The sequence below is a fragment of the Haemaphysalis longicornis genome, unplaced genomic scaffold (genome assembly GCF_048455015.1).
Source record: "Haemaphysalis longicornis isolate Haplotype H1 unplaced genomic scaffold, Haemaphysalis longicornis Haplotype H1 scaffold_6, whole genome shotgun sequence".
Lineage (NCBI taxonomy): Eukaryota > Metazoa > Arthropoda > Arachnida > Ixodida > Ixodidae > Haemaphysalis > Haemaphysalis longicornis.
This window is the reverse complement of record NW_027526407.1, coordinates 151,076,132-151,089,423: the sequence shown is the minus strand read 5'-3', so window position 1 is coordinate 151,089,423 and position 13,292 is coordinate 151,076,132. Positions and strand designations below refer to the sequence as shown.

At 48.9% G+C, this 13,292-nt stretch overlaps 1 protein-coding gene and 1 pseudogene across 1 annotated transcript in view; both read right to left on the bottom strand.

The window, feature by feature from the left end:
* Positions 1 to 13,292, bottom strand: part of LOC144141988 (sodium-coupled monocarboxylate transporter 1-like) — a 211,098-nt gene that overhangs the window by 104,523 nt on the left and 93,283 nt on the right. The window lies entirely within an intron of this gene.
* Positions 4,164 to 6,454, bottom strand: LOC144141682 (uncharacterized; annotated as a pseudogene).

The window sequence follows — 13,292 nt, the reverse complement described above, 5'->3', positions numbered from 1 at the left end:
GTAGCGCGAACTAGGCGTCTGTGCTTCAAACTTCATGCGTGAGCGCACGTGCACTGGCGAGTAGAGGAGCACGCAGAGATCACGCCACGAACGCTCAGCACAGTGTTCTCGAAGTTCGAGCTGGCCGACGCCGGGCGCTGTTCACGAGGTGCACGCTCGCGTGTGCTCGGTGTTTCAGCAGCAGAGATGCTAAGGCCGACACTAATACGTCCGCGGAGAAAGAAAACCCCTAGCGCACGTGAGCAGGTGCCTCGCGGCGACTGCCAGGCGTCATCCAGGCTTCCGCGTCAGGAGATCCCGCCTTCGTCGTCGTCGGTAGCTGCCGGTGTGCCGTGTGCTCGCCGCACCGAACACAATGACGACGAATCTGTCAAGCTATCTCCTTACAATTCCCACGTGGAGACGCCCACCGGACCAGCTGACGCAAACGTGGAGGACGCACCACATGATTATCTGCCCTACGCGGCTATGTTGTCGGAAAACGACGAGGAAGGGATGACGACGATTGCTACTGAATAAAACACTGTGCATACTTTATTGGCTTTTGCTTTGCAGTGCCATCCAAAACGGCGTTGCATTGCTGGGGTCCTTCTGCTCCCTCTCTCCTGGGATCCACTGTCAGTGTGGGGCTGGGGAGAAGCTAGGTCGACACCCACCTCTGCTGTTCCTCCAGCATTTCACCACTAGAGCCAGGTGCGCAAATTTTGTCGTGGTATTTTTTTGCGAGGTCCTTATGTGGTGCAACCTAACCGCAATCCGTCCCGGGCGCTCCTCACGATGTGCACGCTCAAGAGTACTCGGTCTGTCCTTGTGGTATTTTTTTTTTTGGTAACGCCAAACAACCGAACTAAATTGTTAAACAGCTTGTACGGACGCAGCCCCTACGAGCGCCCGCGTAGGGTGATTACAGTGCAGTGCGCGCGTCGAACAGCGATAACGGCGTCAGTGCGTCATGAGCCCGTCCACGCGTGTGTGATGAACAGTGAGCTGGAAGAAATACGTGTAGTGCGCATACAACCCGGGACATGCGCACAAACAACAAAGTGGCGTAAAAGCGGCGCTCACAAGAGCAGGGGAAGTGCGCACCGTGGCACACGCGAGAGCAGCTAAGGACGGGACCGACGGGCGGCGGGCCGCAGCCATGACGCCCGGACAGCGAAGAGCAACAAGCGTCCGCGACGCACGCTCTTCACCCGTCGTCGGCGGAAGTGACTGAAGACGCCCTGAGTGTACAGCTCCAGGCCGTAACTTTCTGGACAAGCAGTACTTAAACTGCCGCAATGTTGTCTTTGCGCGCTTTACGAGCACGCTGGCTGTATGTACTGTCGTAACAGTGCCTCCCAAGTTGCTTTCTTTGTTTTTTCCTGCCTTTGTTCTGCCGGAATAAACCGGTGACTTGTTCTCATGTGGATTGGCGTTACTTCGTTGGGCTGGTTCGGGCTCCCGAACCCTTGAAGCTCGAAGGGAGCTCCTTGAAGCTCTGCTGTTAAAATATGCGCTGGAAATTTTATTTGGACCCCCGGAAAAAAGGGCTCGCATCCGAGCGTACACCATGTTACAGTGTTGCCATTCCAAGTCCAACAGCGAGTGAAGGTTCCAACAGATGGCACACGAGCAGTGCAGCCCTAGAAAATTAAGCTAATCGTAGGAAACCTCGTCTGTGTTCATTGTAGGAGAAGCAAGACGGTAGCGGAAGAGCATGAGGGATTGAGTAGAGGTGCGTTTATGTGGCTGGGTCAGCAGAAGACTAGCGCCTTTCAATGACGCTTGCAGCGAATACGCGGCGTCTGTCGTTAAACCGGAGGAAGAGAGAGAGAATAATTTTTCTTTATTCGTGCAGCGGGGGCTGATCGTGGAAGGCATCCCCAGTCCGGGATTCCTTGACCTCGACAGGCTGTCCTTGCTCGGGTCGCCAGGCTGAGCTGGGTAGCTGAGTCTGGGCTGGCTAGAGAGGCCCTCCGCTGCTCGAAGGTTGGGTTGGGTAATGGGGGGCAAACCTAGTGTGCCTTGGAATGCCAACACTATATGGTATAAAGTGCCAGAACGGGGACAGTAAGCGCAGAGTAAAGGTTGTTAGGTGGCGAAGGTAAGGTGAAGGTGCGAATTGAAGGAGCGTCGGTGTTCGAAGAAGTACGGGGCTATGCACCGGGGGATGGAAAACGCAGCATAGGTACAGCTTCACCGGCTTTTATCTCCACAGAGCAGTGAGGTTCCTTTTTTAATGGGTATTTCTGTGGGATCTGAACACTGCTTCCCATAGGTTTTGCCATTGCTCATTATGTTATTGGCAAAGAAAGTGCATGCTTGGAGTGGAAGAGGTACGGTCAATTGGAGTAAATAATCTCGGGGCACAGGGTAAGCTATACTGGCACAGAGTTGAAGCGAGTGTAATCCATGTGGTGGCGTCACGCTGGAATCGATATTCATCGGGTCAAGATAATTGTCATAACTATTAACCTAATAACCCGGAACATTAGGGGGGAAATTACCCGTGGCTGATGAGTCTGTATGCTTGGAAGACACACACCCACACAGATAGCTAAGAAACGGGGATAATATATTTTTGTAGTGAAGCCATGTAATGTTATTTTTCCGCATACTAAGGAGCCATAAAAACAAGCTGTGGCGAGGTAACGCTGCCGGTCACCACAAAATTTGTGAAATCAGATCGAAGTCTTCAAAAAAAAGTTGCGCATCTTCCTCTCTCCTCTGAGGGGGTAGAAAATGGTGCATGCACAACATTTGTCGAAGAACATTGTTATCATAATCACCAACAATAGGCCACCAATCTTCATCAGAGGAGGTACACGAAGTGACTTAGGTGCCGGAGGAGTGCTTCCCTAGGGCGGCGAGGTCTACCAGCCATGGCCTGAAGGGGAGGGGACTTCTAGGAGAGAATCGTGGACAGCTACCGGTTTGCCGCCAGGATGACGACGGCCCGGACGTCCGGTGGCCGCCTTGTGTTTGTCCTTTGCTCCAAGCGAGATCGCGGGTTGCGACAAAGCTTCAAGCAAAAGAACGCCCACGAGCAGTCATGCCGGCAGAATCAGTGCAGTAGATTCGTATCTTGGAATGATTAAACCACCCGTCTACCGAAGAATACACATCTTGATCATTCTTATTTTTCCTCCTCTGTGACAGGTGAAATAATTCTCAAGTCGAAACCACTCCGGATGAGGAGAAACCCGCAAGATGCCCGGTTTATATGATCAACATCCATTCCAAGGCAGCAGAAGCATTAGGATATTCTACACTGGAGCGTGCGATACTGCAGGTATACGGAAATCCGTTAATAGATAAGCAGACGTAGGTTTCGTCCGTCGGCAACCTTCGGTCCGTCGGCAACGAAAAATAGTCCGAATAAAAGAGCACGCCGAAAAATTCGTCATTCGTTACTCCTATGGGACAGCTGGTAGTTCGTCGGGAAAGTTCGCAATATCCATCAAGCCCGTATTTACTGAGTCTGACAAAACGGTAGGCTACCGTCAGGGTGTCGGAACGAGACGAAAACCGGAAACGAAAAACTACAAAAACGATATTTTTGGCCGGAACAAAAACGATCAATTTCGTTCCGGAGCGAAACCGACAAAAAAAAACGTTTCGGTTTTCGGTTCGAGTACAAAGTGCATTCGAGTAGGTGCGCTCTTGTGCAGATGCTTTGAAGTTGATTGAATGGACCTTTTCCCAGTAGCAATCTGCGCATGCTTGAGCTGCCGGCCGCCATTCTTGGAAGTAGCCGCTTGGCAAAACAAACAAAAGGGTGCCCCCTGAGCTCGCTGCTTGGGGAGCGGCTATGCTTCCTAGGGATGCACGTTTTTGTTTCCTCTTTCCGGACAGTTCTCAGTGAGTTCGTTTGTGCACACAAAAAAGGCTTTCAAAGAAAAGGGGCAAAAATGTTTGAGGCTGACCATATCGCGAGCCCTTAATTGGCTACCAGTGTGGGAGCAACGAAAATGAAAAAAAACAATGAAGACAAAGGGGCGATTTTGGCCGCTGCAGATTAGACACGCGAGCGCGCGCCTGCAACCGTAACATTCATGTGAAAGGCAGGGGTGACAGGGGGTAGGGTGCGTGTGGTACTGCAGGACGAGGATATTTCGTGAACGGGTTCCCCGAAAGCCACACATTTCTAGAGACATGCCTTACGTTCGCTGTGGCGACCGCTAGGAGGACCGGTACTGGAAGAAAGGTCCATTGAACACACGCACCAGCGCTTCAGTGCAACAGCTTGATTTCCTACACAACAGTAGTCGCACCTCATTACGATGGGGCGCGAAAGAACAAATCACGCTCGAAGATTTTTCGTTAGTGACAGCATCTTGAATAAATCTACGTGCCAGATTAACGACGACCAGCATGTAAATTCTGGAGATCACGGTGGAAACTTGAAGCGGCATTGGCAGCGGCGCCATCCAGAGGTCTACGACACGTTGCGCGCCGAGTAAGCCGTGTCCACAAGGCGTGTTGCATCCGGTGGAGACGAATACTGTTCTGCTGCAAAGCTGAGGCAAGTGGACATATAAAGCATGCTTCAGCCGACTTCGTCAAGAAGCGTTCCACTTGAAATGACAGAAAACGGCCGAATGAAAAGCTGCATCGAGCTTGTCACAAAAAATGGACGGCCGTTTCGAGCGCAGGTACACTTGGTGTGCCAGCCACCCAAGTCAGCGTGCAGCGGGAATTCGCGTCGCTAAAGTTTATTTTACCTGACCAGAGGTCTCGCCTTTCCCCTAGCACATTTGAGGACGTGCTGCTTATGAGGTCACATTCAGTGTCGTAAGGAGTGTCTGAAGAAATGCTTCGATTTTTGTGTGCACTTGTGAGTGACATTTGAAGACGTGCAGCTTCAGAGGTCCTGTTCAGCGCCATGAGATGTGTCTAAGAAGTGCTTGAATTTTGGTGTGCAGTTGGGACACTTGAGGACATTCAGCTTCTGAGGTAATGTTCAGTGCGATAAGATGTGTCTGAAGAAGTGCCTCAGTTTTTGTGTGCAGTTGTGAGTGCTCTTTATCCAGTTAAATTTTTACCGAAAATCAATAAACATCGTTTTTTGTTTTTCTTTTTAATATGTGTTCTGTTTTTTTTTTCGCAAACGCGAACCATTATGAACCGTTACTAACCGTTATATTTTTCGTTCCGTAACAAAAACGAAACGGAACTATTCTTTCTGAAACGAAACAAAAAAAAAACGAAACGAAAAACATTTCGTTCCGACACCCTGGCTACCATATATCGAACTGAGGTTTAATAATGCTCCAACCAATACGTAGACAAAACCCGACGTTTCGAAGCCGGCTCGGCTTCTTCTTCAGGTATGACGTGGGCCCCGCTGCAGCTGCGTCTTATAGTCTTTCACTTTCTCTGGCCTCGCACAATGACCTTCGCTGCGGCACGTAATCCGGGTGCGTACAACGAAGGGAGAGTGCCAAGCGAGAAATTAAGGTTCCCAGGTGTTCGCTGGATATGCCACGACTCAAGGAAAAGCCGCTTCTTCCAGTTCGTCTCCCTTTCGAGGATGGCCGTTCCAGAGAAATCAATTTTGTGGTAGGCCACTTCACAGTGTTCAGCGACTGCGCTGCGTTCTCTATTCTGTTTCCGTAGGTCGTATCCTCTCCGGTAGGTTTTTGCCTTCACCGATGAACGAGGAGTTGCACTCAGCGCACGGAATGCGGTAAACGGCCCCGGGTGCTTTCTCTATTGTCTGCCGGTCTTTCGGGCGGGGGAGTATGCGGCCTATGGTTATCGAGGGCTTGTGGGCGATGCGCACTCCTACTCCACTGAAAATGCGGGCCAAGGCCTCGCTCGTTCGTCGAATATATGGCACCGGCATGAGTTTCAGAGTTCCGATGGTTGATGTCCATGGAGAGTTTGTCACCCTGTTCTTCTCTTTGCGGCGGGTTACGGAGTGAATAAACTTTTTCGGGTAGCCGTTTTTCTGGAGGTCCGCAATTACACGGCTTACTTCGTTTTTACGTTCGGATTCGGACGAGCAACTTGCATCATTTTACTGAACTTGAGCTTTATTGTAACTTTACACTTTAAGTTACTAAACTTAAGCTTTACTGAACTTAACTTGCATCAGCTCTGTTAAATAAAGAGGACATAACCGAGGCTTTGTGGTTAGCGGGGTGGACCGAATTAAAATGAAGGTAGCGGCCGGTGTGCGTCGGCTTCCTGTGAACGGAGAACACCAGGCACTTGCCTCCTCTTGTCACTTGGGCGTCAAGAAAGAGAATGCAGCCGACTCGTTCACATTCAACGGTGAACTGGATGGCGGGGTGAACGGAATTTACGCGTTTTTCCAGGCTGTCAACTGCGGTGGTCTTCACTATGAAGAAACAGTTGTCTGCATACCGAAGAAAAATTTAGGTTGCGGCGGGGAGGAGCTCAAAGCCTTCCCTTCCACGTGCTCCATCGTCAAGTTAGCCATTGTGACAGAGATCGCGGCCCCCATTGCGGTTCCAGTTTCTTGTTTGAAAATTTGCCCATTGTGCAAAAAATATGTGCTGGCCAAGCAGAACTCCCGTAGGCGGCATTAGACCGGCCCACAATAGCGACCGTGACAATAGCAAAATCACCCGGGGTCGTTTACCGCATTCCGTGCGCTGAGTGCAACGCCTCGTTCATCGGTGAACGTAAAAACCTACCGGATAGGATTAGGCAACACAACAACGACCTACGGAAACAGAATAGAGAACGCAGGGAAGTCGCCGAGCAGTGTGAAGTGGCCGACGACAAAATTGACTTCTCCGTAACGGCCATCCTGCAAAGGGAGACGAACTGGAGGAAGCGGCTTTTCCTTGAGTCGTGGCATATCCAGCGAACACCTGGGAACCTTAATCGCTCGCTTGGCACTCTCCCTTCGGTGTGCGCACACGGATTACGTGCCGCAGCGAAGGGCTTTGTTCGAGGCCAGCAAAAGTGAAAGACTATAGGACGCAGCTGCAGCGTGGCCCCAGTCATACCTGAAGGAGAAGCCGAACCGGCTTCGAAACGTCGGGTTTTGTCTATGTATTGGTTGGAGCATAATTAAATCTCAGTTCAGTAACTTCCCAACCAGACAGCAGTCGGTCAAAATGTTCACCTTCAAGGCTACCGTATATCACATCGTTAATTAGAAACTCGTCACTCTGCTGCTATTATCGCAATGGACAGATTATATGAAGTCAACCTAGCCACTACCAGTCTATATGCATTTACGCACGCGTGCTTATGATGGCGTACTCCTTAAACATACGCACTTTTCTTTAAACCGCGTAAAGAGTCTTTTCATTTTTGTCTCTTTTTTTGAAACAGTTAACCGCCTAATGAGCCACGCAGCAAGATTTGGCTCGGTCTCACAGTAGCGCTACTATTACAGTGAAGTGGTCTATGGCTGCGGTGAACCGTGTGCCCACGAGCAAAAGAACTTTCCTATCGACATTACCAATTCGCTCGGGAAATTTGCTTCGTCGCTTCGAAACGTGAAAAGAAGGGTCTGGAGGTACTCGGTGCAGCCTCAGCGGAAGGTATTGGGCGCATGGCTCCCCTGGGAGCCGATGTAAAAGGCAGCGAGATTGCCGCTACATCGAGACGTTGCCGCAGTCGTTGGTGGCGTGGCTGTGGACTCGAAGACAGTGGAGCCGCTTTCTGTCGACGTGATGACAGCGCATAATTAAGGACCCTCCCGTACGCAACGCCTGGAAACGAACATTTGGTGAAAAAGAAGGACGATGACTGGATTCCCGTTATCCGTGTCAAACGAATGCATCACGGACGCGGAGAAAGTGAAGAAGCCTACGACGTGGTCCGAAGGCGTACGTCAAAAAGTACTCCGTGCAGTACTGCGTGTGCGACAGGTGGCCGCCCTGTGTGCGCGTCCACAGAGGAGCCTGCCACAGGCCACCGCACAACTACGAGCAGTGGCTGTGAGACCACGACCGGGAAACAAGTGGTAAGAGCAAACGCCAAGGTTAAGGCTACAGTGAAAAAAACAAGGACGCCTTCTAGGACGCGGTCAACGACTGCTCCTTCTGCTGCTGCGAACTGCGGGCGGGATGGTGCTTAACGGGGAGAAAATTCTGGGGACCACGACGGGCAGCCTCCTGTTGGAGGTGCGAGCGAGGACAGCGCTTATAAGAACGATATTGATGCGGACGACTCGCAGGCTGATACGCTGCCTCTAAGTGACGACGAGCATCACGAGCGGGACGCTGACGACGAGAGCGTGACTGATGCCGACGGCGAGCACCCGCCGCTTTCGACTAGGCCTTCCGGAAGGAAAATAACCATGCGTGCCGGTCAACGCAAAGGTGCGAAGGCTTTCACGTTTCAACCGCGAGGTGACTTGCGGATTCACCTTGTTCACAAGCCTTCCAATCCGCAAGGTGACGTGAACGAGCCGTTCTTTGTTAATCACAGCTTTGTCACCGCCACGGGCCGCGATTCGGTGGTCATCGAGAGCCATGACAGTTTATTTTAAATGCAGAGCATTTCAGTACCTCACGATGTCACCCGCGTTGACGTCCGTAGTCCGCACCGTCGTTGTCCCTACTATATAAAAAAAAATACTATCCGGCGCCCGGTTTCAATTCCTCGACCCTGCGGGCGGAACGCAATGTACATGGTGCTCTACCCACTGCGCCACAAAGCCGACACAGAATGGTACGCTACGAACGCGCCTTCTATCGTTGGCTAATTCAAATTACTGCTGACGAGCGCTCTCTCGTCAGCAGCTGCCACAAGTGCAACAACATTAACGTAACGCAAACTACTTAACGTCGTGCGCCCCCGGAAATGCTCTGCATTTGATCGTGCCCCTCGCGAGGGGATGTTTCACTGCGTCTTCTCTCGGTCGCGGGACCCGTGGCGCCATCTGGCAGAGGCGCGGCACAACTCGTAGCACTTTGAAAAGATGCGGCGCCAGCCAGCTGTGTGTGTGCGTGCCGTACTTGTACAAATGGCGAGTGCATTGGCTGTTTTTTTAGCCAACGACTCTAAGCTGTAGAGGTTGCGGAAGGCAGCCAAGACCGGTAAGTAGGAGCCGTAATTGGGCAACCAGGACTACGTTGACTAACTCGTAAAGGGAGTACGGGAGGTTTAAACAAACTGTGGCGTTAAAATATATTTGGTCCCACGAACACTGTGCATTTTACACACCGCAAAGTGACCTCCGCTTACGAGGTCGCTTTGTTGTGCCGAGGGTTCGCACTAAATATGGTGAGCGGCTGCGTACTTCCTATGTCCCTTCTATGCTCAACTCCCTTCCCTCCGAACTGTTTTCTTTTACCTCTGGTGCTCCAGTTAGAGACGCCGTTTTTGTGATACGTGGTTGAATGTTGAATGGTGGAAGCTGTTGAATGTATTTTCTGGTGCTTGTTTTATTCCAAGACCCTTTTTTTTCTTTTTGTACCCGATTTTTACTTTTTTTCTTCTTTATTTCTATTTCCTTTTTTTGTAAGACGACAATATTGTATTGCGGTGTGCGTAATGGGCAGCAACTGCCGAGCACGGCCCCATGAAGCCTTTTTTGGTTTGGGCTGGCCCGAATATGTATTCAGTGCTTTGAAATGAGGAATATTATGATTCTTCTTCTTCTTCCTCTTCTTCTTCTTATTGTTATTATTAACGGAAGCGTATAACGGACTCTAAATTATAACCGCCCGTCGAACTTCGGTAAGCAACGAGTCAGACAAGGGATTGTGCGCTTCATGCGGTCATGGCGCTGGACTCAGTGGGAGGACGCACCTTATAACAAGGGAGGCAACCAAAGGTACCACGTCGTCGGCACCGGTATTAGTTACATCGGGATCAAGAGACGAGTTGACAATGAAAATAGTTCCTCGAGAGCCATCACGGCCAATCACTCCCACGCTCTAAACATAAACATAGCTCTAAACGCAAACTGCGCGCGGCAGAATATACGAGTACTGGACCCACCCTCAAGAGCTATTCATTTAGGAACCGTGGTCATGCTCGACATCGTCGAAAAAGACACGGAAGAGTAGAAAGTGACGACACTGTCGAAAGCGTCTTCAACAACTCCCCGAAGGACGAATGTGCCGAAGAAAAGTCCTGCCGGGTACCCCACGTTGTGGAATCTGGACCAGAAGTGTCCATACACGAGCTCCGTTTCAACGTCCCTAACATAACTTGCATGCTGGCAGCCGTGTTGGTATTCGTGGTTTCGGTTGGTTTTAGGTTGCTATACTTTATTATAAAACCCCTATTCATTGCGACATGAGGTACAGGTATACCGCCTTGGATATTGGAGAGCCACCACCACTGGACTACTGCTTGGACGAAACGTTCCTTTGGAACTGCAATGACAAGATCGGCCATGTTGCACCCATATACTTCCGAGCCGGACATCGCGTGGCCTATTTAGTGCTTTTGGCTGCCCTTATTTTCACGTCATACAAATTTCATTTTTCATTTATTTCATCCTTAATGGCCCGAAGGCATTACATAAGGGGGGACAATTGGCAAGATAGGGTACAGTGTTCCATATAAAAAAGCAAATAAGTATACACAGGAGACAGGATACTTGGTTCTCTGTTCTGTAACACGTGCCACGCCATTTACCATGTTGGACCACAGCGTACAACCATCTTAGATTTTATTCTGGCAGGCGACATAGGTTATATATATATATATATATATATATATATATATATATATATATATATATATATATATATATATATATATATATATATATATATATATATATACAGAAATAAGGGTTGGCAGTCGAGAAAACCTCGGAAAGCAAAGGGGAGGATGTGGTAGATCATTGAAACAGATTAAGAATTTGGAAAGAAAGAAAGAAAGTGAAGATATATATATATATATATATTCAAATGTTCAGTTTTCATAACAATGAGCTTGGACGTGCGGGACACTATTTGAACAGAACCATGCTTGTAAGAAAAAATGGACCAATGTATTTATTACCTTAGCAGCGACAGCTATTTTTGTTTCCTTAAGCCGATATTCAAGAATTCCAGACATTTTCGCACATATGAGGCGATTAACCGCACCAGTAACTCGCGTCCATCCAATAAATTAATCGGCCCTGGCGTCGTCCTTTGACGACACAACACATGATATCCTCTAGCGTCTTAAGAACACAACTAAAACTGCTACTTTTCAGGGTGACCCTTGTTCAAGGGTACCTCCTGCGATAGACATCCCCATTGTTGAGTTTTCGCGGGGCTGAACGAAATGAAACCGAAAACGATTCAGTGGACACAGGGTATGACAGCCGGGCGGGTAAGGAAACGGAAATTCCGGTTGGTGAAGATGTCTATAAATCTGTAAATAGATGATTACGAGCGTTATATTTTTTCTGTAGATAAGGGTGTCGTAGGTTTTACGACAAAAATAGGAAGTTCTTTTTTTACAAAAACAAAGTTTAAATTGCCTAATACCCTAAATAATTGTCGGGCCTGTAAACTAATAAATACTTGCAGTATTAGCGTAATTTTTCATTTATGAGCTTCTGATGGCCAAAGATGTGCGAGAACATACAGAAAATTATTTTCGCCTAGAATAATAAAATGAAGAATGAAAGGGATAAACAGCCAACTTCAGTGTTACTTCATTTAATTTGGCAAAGTATTGTGCATGCCTGCAGTGGACTGGAGCTGTTAGGCTATAGAATAAAAGCAGTTCATGATTTGTGTACATGGAGGTATCGTATTGACATGAAAGTACCGTGAATTGCCTAGCTAATTTAGCTTAACTTCCGGATATCTTACGATGCACGCGGCTATTCAATCATTCAAAATGCGTTGGTCGACATTGTTCGACAAAAAGACGATGTCGTGGGGCGGTACTGCGACTTATATATGCATAACAAGGAGCTTTACCGTACCATGATGTGAGCGCGCAGAACGCACAGAAAACGGCCGCCCAGCGGCCAGAAGGTGATGGTTGCTGTGGACGCCGCCGCTGCTTGGTCGCTGCAACGTGCGATCCGCTCGAGAGCGTTCTCCTTCCCTTTGTGGCTCGCCAACCACGTCACAACCACTTGGTCATGACGCGTTTCACGGCGAGAGACGCCGACGTTTTCTTTCCTGCCCTCTCTTTCTATCACAGTTATTTCGCGCATGCGCACTCGGTGCCTCGGAGGGTTTTCTGCTCGCTGGAACGCGGACGGTTGGCCGTGTCCATAGACAGCCTCACCGTAAAAGTCAAGCTAGTGTGAGACCGAGCTAAAACCTAGCTGCGGGGCTCATTGGACGGTTAAATGTTTTTCACATCTGGAGAAATAAACGAAAAGACTCGTTAGACGGTTTAAAAAAAAGGGCGTACGTTTACGACTGCGCGATCATAGGCCCGTGTGCGTTCATGCGTATGCACTGGTAATGGCCAGTTTGAGCTCACATACTTTGTGAATGCAGATAATAGGAACCGAGGGACGAGTTGATATATAGGAGGCGATCATTTTTTTCGGTCTTTTTTTTTCGAACCTTCGATATTTCGATATTTCGATATTTCGATACCTTCGATATTTCGAACCTTCCCTAGGAAGCACCAGTTGTCCCATAAAAGTAATGACGCGCGGATTTTTTTATGCGGACTATTTTTTGTTCCCCTCCAGGTCTCAAAAATAGGTCGAATTCATCTAGTTTTATTAATATTACATATATATAGACTAGCTCAAGGCGGTCTTAATCATGGCGAAGGTGGCTTACGGACGAAGTCTACGTAATTTTCTATATTAACGGATATCGGTATGCGTGCAGTGTCGCAGTCTCCAGCGTACACTATCCTAATGATTTTTGTTTGCCTTGGCACGAATTTTGTATATATGAACCGACCCTGCATAACAAGTTACGGCGTTGCCCCCGTCCTCAGTGGTTTCGAATTTAGAAATATTTCACCTTCCAGAGAGGACGAAAAGAAAAAATTACACCATCTTCCCGTGGGGAACCATGAGGAGGATACGAAGCATCATAGGGGTTCCGTGTAGGCTTCATTGTGTTGCCGTTATGTTGTTTCATTTATCGGAGCAAGAATGGGAACGTAGTGTGAACCCCCATGTAGAGACAGGGAAATGTAGAGAAATGTAGAGACAGTGAAGAGACCGACACCGGCGTTACCTGATCGAACACCTCCTGGTTCTCGTCTTTCTTTATTGCGTGCTCACGCTCCTACCCCGCTCTTCGTCTTCTCTGGTTGAGCTGCAAGGCGCGTGGCGCTTCCCCGCACATCTTTCCCACGGGAAATTCAACATCCTCCTCTAAAGTTTTCAGTTCGTCGTTTCCGTTGACGTTCAGCTTCACGTGCCTTCGTTATATCATTAG